Genomic DNA, 7,619 nt, shown 5'->3' with positions numbered 1-7,619 from the left:
AATGCTGTGTTTACTTGACTTGGAGCTCTCATCTGACCCAAGATCCTCCAGAAGGTTTTGATGTCCAGCATCTGCTTTGTACTTCTATAAAACCTTTTAAATGTTTACACAAACGTGCCTACATCTGTGCCTGAAGGTCAGCCCATGAGAACGGCCCAGCTCCCTAGACAGGAATGAGACAACTCACAGTAACATTGCTGGGAAGAAGGTGGCTCAGCACTCCTGCTGTGCTGACAAATCTCTCAGTAAAAATGGTGGTTTACTACGTTTTTAAAAAGAGACTTCTCTCTTGTAATTGTAAATTTTAAAATTAAGCTTAAGCTTTTCTTCCTCTTGGAATATTCTGTGTTATGAGATGATGCTTGCAGATTAATTTCGCTTTGCTGAATTATTAATACATGTGCTTGTGAATACTGAATGTTAGGAAACACTTGTGGCTTTACAATTGTATATATGGAATATACCAAATACGGAGAAGATGAAGCCCAGTGCTGGAAGAATCTGAAAGAACATGACTGCCTGCCTCAGACAAAAAATAATTTGTGAGTCTATTAGAAAGTACTAATAGATTTTGCTTGCTATTTGAAGCAAAAAGAATGGGAAATACATATTTCTTTATACAAAATTAGTGACTTAGGACAAAAATTATTGAGGCACTTTTGAAACTGCCTGAGTTTCCTTCATTCTGCTTTTATCCTGGAACTGTAAGATGGGCTTTCTGCAAAATAGCAGCAAATTCTGCCAGTGAACCAGTAAGCTCAGTTCTTCCCAAACGTGTTAGGTGGCAGAAGCTCACAAGCGATGCTGATCTGACATCCCAGCAACCTGCCTTCAGCTCTCCTCCAGCAGCAGTGTGAGCTTCCTGGGGCTCTGCAGTCTAGACCTGGACTGACTACCTGTACCCAGAGGTGAGAGCAGCGCTCCCATATGCCTACATGTTTGCTGGCACCTTTGTTGGGGTGACAGCAAAAGGGCTGACTGTCCTGGTGAGTGGTGCTGTTGATTGAGTTGCTGAATTAAGCTTTCATTACATAGTTCTGGTCATATGTAGAGAGTTAAGATGAACAATTGTATAGACAGGCAGATTACAAGTAGCTCCTTGGAGTGGGAGGTGAACCTGGTCCAAAAGGAACTCATCTAGTTCTCTTATCCAGGGATGTTTTCTTCATCTTGAATGCAGTGGGGATTTGGGTTTTTCCTCATATGACCAGATAGACTTGGGTGAGGTAGAGACAGACCAGTCAAACTCAAACAGCAAAGCAGTCAAAGCCATAGACTTTGGAAAGCCATGGGCATTCAGAAAATGTTTTTTAATTCTGATGTTTTTAAATTCTTTCTGTTCTTTTCTGATGGGCTTGGCTCTTCGTTTTATTGACTCTTTTCTTCTTAAAGTGTCTTCATATCCATTGAATACTTCTACCAGCTCCTGCTCTGTCACATCCTCCCTATTATCCTTGGTGATTTAACTTGCTCCCTTACAGAGGAGTGTCTGCACTTCATTCTTTCAAAATGCAAATTCATTGCCAACAAAATGTTTTTAGTGAGGCAGCCTTTGGTTTATCTTAGAAATTTTGCTGTAACGCATCATTATCTATGAAGATGGGGTAATATTCCCGTAGGTATGTTGCTCACTAATTGGACTCAGACTATTTACAGACCCTCAGTATGTTTTGTTACTAAGTTTTGTCATTCTTTTGCTATTGTAGATATGGTGGAAGGTTATTCGGATATTATTTTTTTCCATGTATTAAATGAAAGAAAGGGGAGATTATGGGTCTCTGAGAAGCCTGTAAATTAATTTTGTTCTACCTCTGGTGTAAGCATGTTTGCATCCTTGGCAACTAAAAGTCTAACAAATTGTCTGTTTGAGAAGTGGAGCTTCTAAAATCATAGGCTGTTATAGTCCTAAGGGAATCTTAAAACACAGGCAGAGACTGGCTAGGAAAAGGAAAGGAAAAATTTGTGTCACTGTTTTAACAATAGACTTCTTTCATGTGGAGGACCTAGATGTCTGTTAATTACTAACTGGCTTGAAGGTTTTGGAATCTGGCCCAATATGCTGAAACTCTTAACCATGCATTGGCTGGCATTTTCTTCAAGGTCTGCATTTGGAAACTAGTAATGTAATGGATTTCATCTTTACTGACTGTTTATGTAGTAGAGACGTTTTCAGTTTCAGCCATATTTCTGTCTTACAGTCTCAGTGCTCATTGCCAGCAGAGATTCCAGGCAGCTGTGTGAGCACAGAAAGAAAGGACTGGTTTGGATGTTAGATAATGTTGGACCAACCTGAGCAGCATGCGTTGTCTTTGCTGTGCCACAGCCCCACCACACTGATCAAGACCCAAAACTCTGCCCTCTAATTTTGGGTGACGTGAATGAATTAACAAGATCTGAAAGCCTATGATTACAAGTGCACTTAAAAGGGCCTGAGATCTCTGGAAACCAGGCAGTAGATGTATATGATGAAAGGAATCCAAAATAAATGGATGCCTAAAACCTTTTTTATCTTCATTTTTCCATGTGAACACAGCAATATATTTTTCTGAAATAAATTTTCGCTGCTACTTTATGAAGTAAGGCTTGTGGTGGTAAAGTATTCTGACCCTTTTGATGGCTCTTTGTGGGTTTGTCTGCAGAGTAAAATATGCACACAAAGGATTTTCATTAAATGAACACGTAGCAGACATTAAGCAATCTGCAAGAACTAATGAATTTGTGGTGTTCCCACTCTGAAGAGATGATCCATGGGGAGCCCCACAACTTCCTTCTGATTTGCCTTTTAAATCCAAGTGTAGAGGCAGCTGCCCTTGTGGTGTCAGCTGACAGAAGGTTGATGGGTTGGTGCTGGTCTTGGTAGCTGCTATGCAAAGGCCAGAGAGGCAGTGCCTGGTGTAGAATTGGACTTGAACTAATAAAAGCCATCAAAAGGAGCCATAGGGCAACAACCTGAAGTCCTTATTGTGTGTGGGTGAAGTAACTGCTTTCAAATAAAACTGAAATCTGTAAGGTTTCAAATATACTAAAAGGAATTTGAGTAAAACCTTAGAAAACAGGGTAAATGTGTTGTGGTGTGGAGGCTCAACAATAGAGCTCTTCATAAGAATATTCTGGACTAAACACAGCTTCCTGTAGGAAAATTCATTTAGTTGAAGAAAACTCTAACGTTTTAGTTGATTTTTTTCCTTGATCCTGTTCAGTGTGTTGTATCAGCACTTGGTTTGGCTTAATTTTGTGGAGGTGTGGAACCAGCAGTAAGGTTTGAAGAACAGGAGGAGCAAGAATGGGAGGCAGTATTGTCCTATTAATATTTATTTCATTTGGGTTTTTTTTAATAGGTATTTTGAAGGGTCAGGGAAGCCACAGTCCCCTGAATATTTAAAATTGGCACGGTCAAAGAAAGAAACAGTCCAGATGTCCCTGTGCTTCTTGGACTGCCCTTTCCCTTTGTGTCATTACTCAGGGGACTGGTTGAGGTTCAAAAAAAAAAACCCCAAACCAAAACTTACTTGGCTCAGCTAATTTTATCTGAATAACTTTTCCCATCTGATTTGCTGTGCAGCCACTTGGTAGTTCTGCTTTTCTCGGGGAACTGGAGGTAACCTAGGTGCAAAATTAGCATCTGGAAATCAATGGATTGCTTTCTAATTTTATTATTGGTGTCATTTATCCCAGTTTGAAGTGTTTGTGCAACTACTTCTATAGTATGAGCAAAGTGGTGGTATGGGCAGAATACTTACTGTATTTGGGTTATTGTGGATGGTCTTATCACACAGGAGAGCCTGGACCTCTTTGTGTTTTCAGTTGTTCTTCTTCTCAATCAAAATCCCCTCCTGCCTTTTTACAGACAGTGGAGATGAATGGGTTTCTTTTGTGAGTGCTTGCCTTTAATTTTGTTATTACCTTTTCCCCCTGTAAAATTCTTGAATAACTGGAACCAAAGAAGCATTGTTGAAAATATGCTTGACATTCTTTCACTAAGTGAACTGTGGGCCCAAATCTTTGCAACCCTTTTTTCTTAAGAAATGTTACTCAAGTGACTCCAGTGTATGAATTTGGCATTCCTCTCACAGAAGTGGATACATATGGTATTTGTTACAGAGTAATCACAATTTAGATTATATGCAGGCTGGCATAAAAAAAAGCTTTAATAAGATTAAATGCTTCTAAACACATACATTTAATGTGCATTTAAAAGAAAAAGTCCACCAAACACTGCTGTTTATCATAGTGAAGTGTGCAAAATTGGTTTCTGTCAAGTTTGTGATTAACCAGTTACTTGAGAAGTTGTTTGGTGCATAATTTTCCTTCACTTAAGGATAATTTTTAAGAATGAAATGATTTTGTTAACAAATTCATAGCAAGGTGTTACAACCTTTGCATTAGCAGATCAAGGTGGGTGATTGCAACCTGGGTGTAGAAATCAGCAAAAAGGGACAGGATTTTTTTTTAACTGCTTTTGCTGCCACACATTATACAAATATTTTGAAATTGCATCCCCCCTCCTCCAAGAAAATGTTCATGAATGGATGGACTTTTTTCCCCCTTTGTTTTTTTAATATTGTCCATATTGATAGAGGTAGTTCTAAAAATTTCACACAATTTACATTTAATAAGTCCTCCACACTTCTCACTTCTCCAAAAGCTGCACTTTGAGGGGAGGTAAGAGGGATTTGTTTTTTTCTGGCTGTTAAATTTTCATTGCCCAGCAGGTTGATCTGCCTCCCTCTGCAGTCATGTCATTCCTAGAACTGATGCAAGGGAGGTGATGGCAGTAAGGGCTAGAATTCTCATTTTGACAGCAATGTGTCCTTAGAGCAACTTAATAAATTGTGAAACAACATTTTAAACTTATTTTACAGCATGAGTTAAAAACGCCCCTTCTGATATCACAGTAATGTTTGTACTTTGTTTTTCCTTCTGCAAGAGACAATGATTAAGATGAAAGAAAGTACTGCTGCATAACTGGATTTTGAAATGTGGGGACAGTTGTACGACAGCCATCAGATCTTTGGGTGATCTTTCTTAAAGACCCTGTGTCAATCTAGCACAAAGGCACTTGTACTAATTTATACATACAAATTAATTGCAGCAAAATTACATTTTGTTTGGTGTCAAGTGTGGGAAGGAAGTTGTGTGGGGCTTTTTAAGTCAAGGCACTGGAGACTGCTGAATATGGGGAGATTAATATTATGTGGGAAGAGTTCACTTCCAGCAGCTGTAGTGTCCTGAGCATTCAGCTCTTTGTTTTGCCTATTTTCCTATGTCAGCAGGGAGGCACGGCTGTATCAGCTTTCCCTCTTCAAGTGTACCTTTTAATTAATTTAATCTCACTTTCTGCAGTTCACTGGCAGTCAGACACCTCTCTTTCAGGTCTTCAGATAAGCAAAACTTATTTTGGACTACCAGTTCATGGTGGTCATTCACTACCTGTTGCTTTTGGCTATGATAGAAGCTGTTTGCAATATATGATTTATTTGTTGTTTGAAGTAAGCACCAAATTGAACCTTATTGTGTGGGTGCAGGACTGGTTGTAGTCCTCTGTTAGGGCAAATATTGTGAATATCATATAATCCCTGGGAAAAGTCTGTGGGGAGTGGGGTAATGTTTTTTTTACAAAATAGTTTAAGTAAGAGAGCCAAATAAGGCTAAACTTTCTAATTAGAAGCTTATTACTTAAAATTGTGTTGACCTTTGGTCCTACTTCTCCTTATCCACAGGCCATTAATAAGTCTTGTCTTTTACATTACAATCCATGTTTAGGTCTGTAGCTGCTTGCAACATCTGCACTGCTCTGTTTGCAAGCATCACACACAGCCTTGGACAAAATATGGAAGTAAAAGATGAAGTGTTGTAGGTTGAAGGCAGTTTGAATGAGGACAGGTTTGAATGTACTCTGAGGTCAAGCTGGCTTGGTGGTCTTTAGGTTGTGTGTTGTTTGGAAAAGTTTTTCCCTTCAAGAAAGCAGCATTAATGTAAGGAATTACATTCCCCTACAATTCTTCAGTGTTCCACCCTTTTGTCAAGGAAGGGAAGATGTTAGCAGAGGATTTGCTGAGATATCCTTATGCTGTTCTGATTTCTTGGGGAGGAGTTAAGTGCTAGTTAAAAATGCACAGAGATGTTATCCATTGTTTTTCCTCTCTCGCTGAACTCCCTCAACACTGTAAACTGAGTGTCTCTTCACCAGGGCTCGTAAGGTCTCAGCACAGGTCATCAGGCCATGGGAGAAGACTGCTGCAAAAACATGAGGGACTCAACCAATCTCCTTTGTGAGATGTGATGTAATGTGCTGTTACATCGCTGATAACACTTCTAGCCCTCCCTACAAGAGTGTCTTCCAAAGCTGGGGAGGCGGCTGAGGATGTGGGAACTCATGGCTATCTGGAATAGGTACAAATACAAAAAGAGGGTTTCAGTCAAGGGAGAGAACCATCTTGATTTAGAAATGGTTCCAGGGCAGCAGCCAGCATATATGATTAAGTACAAGTAAGTTTTATAAAGATGTTTACAGAAAACTCACTGGATTTTCTTTAGGATCTAAGGCTAAGGAGAAGTTTAAACATACCAGGAGCAGAAAGAACAGTGACATTTGTCTGATGGCTGTGCTAAAGTTCTCAACAATGCAGCTGAAAATATAGAACTGTTATGTACTTCTGCAGTGAGAACGAAGCTGAATATTACAAATAATCATAAAACTAGGAACAAATCCATCATACTCCAGCAGTAAATAAAGACTGAAAGAACACTTTTGAAAATTCATGGAGACTCAGAAATTTACTTATTTTTTTAATGTCTCATGTAGAACTCCAAAATTTTGAGGATTGTCATGAAGCAAAGCTATTCAACATGATTAATAGAAAGCATATTATAAAATGTCTAGTATTTCAGTTAGATTATGGGTTTGATGTATTCTGGCTAAGAGACACAACCTTGAAAAAATTACAGTTGATAAGAATAGTTTAATTAATATACAATCTTTTGATGTTCAGTCATTGGATGTTTGTTTGCAAAAAAAAAAACCCCAACCTAAATGAACACACAGTTGAAAGAAAATGCACAATCCTTTCTGACAGTTTTATCTAGGCCACACAGAGTAGAAGGATGACAAATGATGGCATAGCCTCCTGTATTTGATTGAATCAAAGAGCATGGTGGCTGACTCTTTTGAAAGATGGACTCAAAGCTTTGTGAAGTTAATAACCATGGGAAGAGGCTGGATATGCCTTAAAAGATGAGGAACAGTATCTGAAAAAACAATACTTCAAGGTGTCAAGACTCACGGGCAGCACGCAGTGGACAAGACACTCCCTGTAGGTAAATGGCAGCCAAGAGCTGATAGGAGTTTAAGACACTGAATGCAGAGTGGGAGATTTATTTTGCAGTATTAATGATCTCACTTCTGTATATAATCAGGCTTGATGGGTTATCTTCAAGACATTTTTTAATTGAAGTCAGTACTGGTTGTAGTGTTGGAAAACTGTATCTATACACTTAGAGTACGTAGTGATGAAGAAGTAAATCCTGAATGTGTTGAAGTGATTTGATCACATACCTATGCATGAATAAAATGGAGAGCCTTCAAAGAGCACGTGTTTGCAAACTCAGGAATCACAGCG

The 7,619-nt window shown here is 38.9% G+C and overlaps 2 protein-coding genes across 8 annotated transcripts in view; both read left to right on the top strand.

Moving 5' to 3' along the window:
• LOC103615159 (RCC1 and BTB domain-containing protein 2) overlaps positions 1-7,619 on the top strand; it is a 468,828-nt gene that overhangs the window by 75,940 nt on the left and 385,269 nt on the right. The window lies entirely within an intron of this gene.
• The window catches only part of CAB39L (calcium binding protein 39 like), a 62,737-nt gene continuing 55,924 nt past the window's right edge, over positions 807-7,619 (top strand). The window contains exon 1 of one of the 2 annotated variants that reach the window (XM_017733636.1): positions 807-908. The gene's annotated coding sequence lies outside the window, so the exon portion shown is untranslated. Of the gene's footprint in view, positions 909-968; positions 987-7,619 lie in introns of those variants that run through there. The other variant, XM_017733638.1, reaches the window with a different exon arrangement.

Source organism: Corvus brachyrhynchos, unplaced genomic scaffold (genome assembly GCF_000691975.1).
Source record: "Corvus brachyrhynchos isolate BGI_N302 unplaced genomic scaffold, ASM69197v1 scaffold202, whole genome shotgun sequence".
Taxonomy (NCBI): Eukaryota; Metazoa; Chordata; class Aves; order Passeriformes; family Corvidae; genus Corvus; species Corvus brachyrhynchos.
Note: the sequence above shows the minus strand (reverse complement) of the source record. Positions and strands in the feature narration are given on the sequence as shown.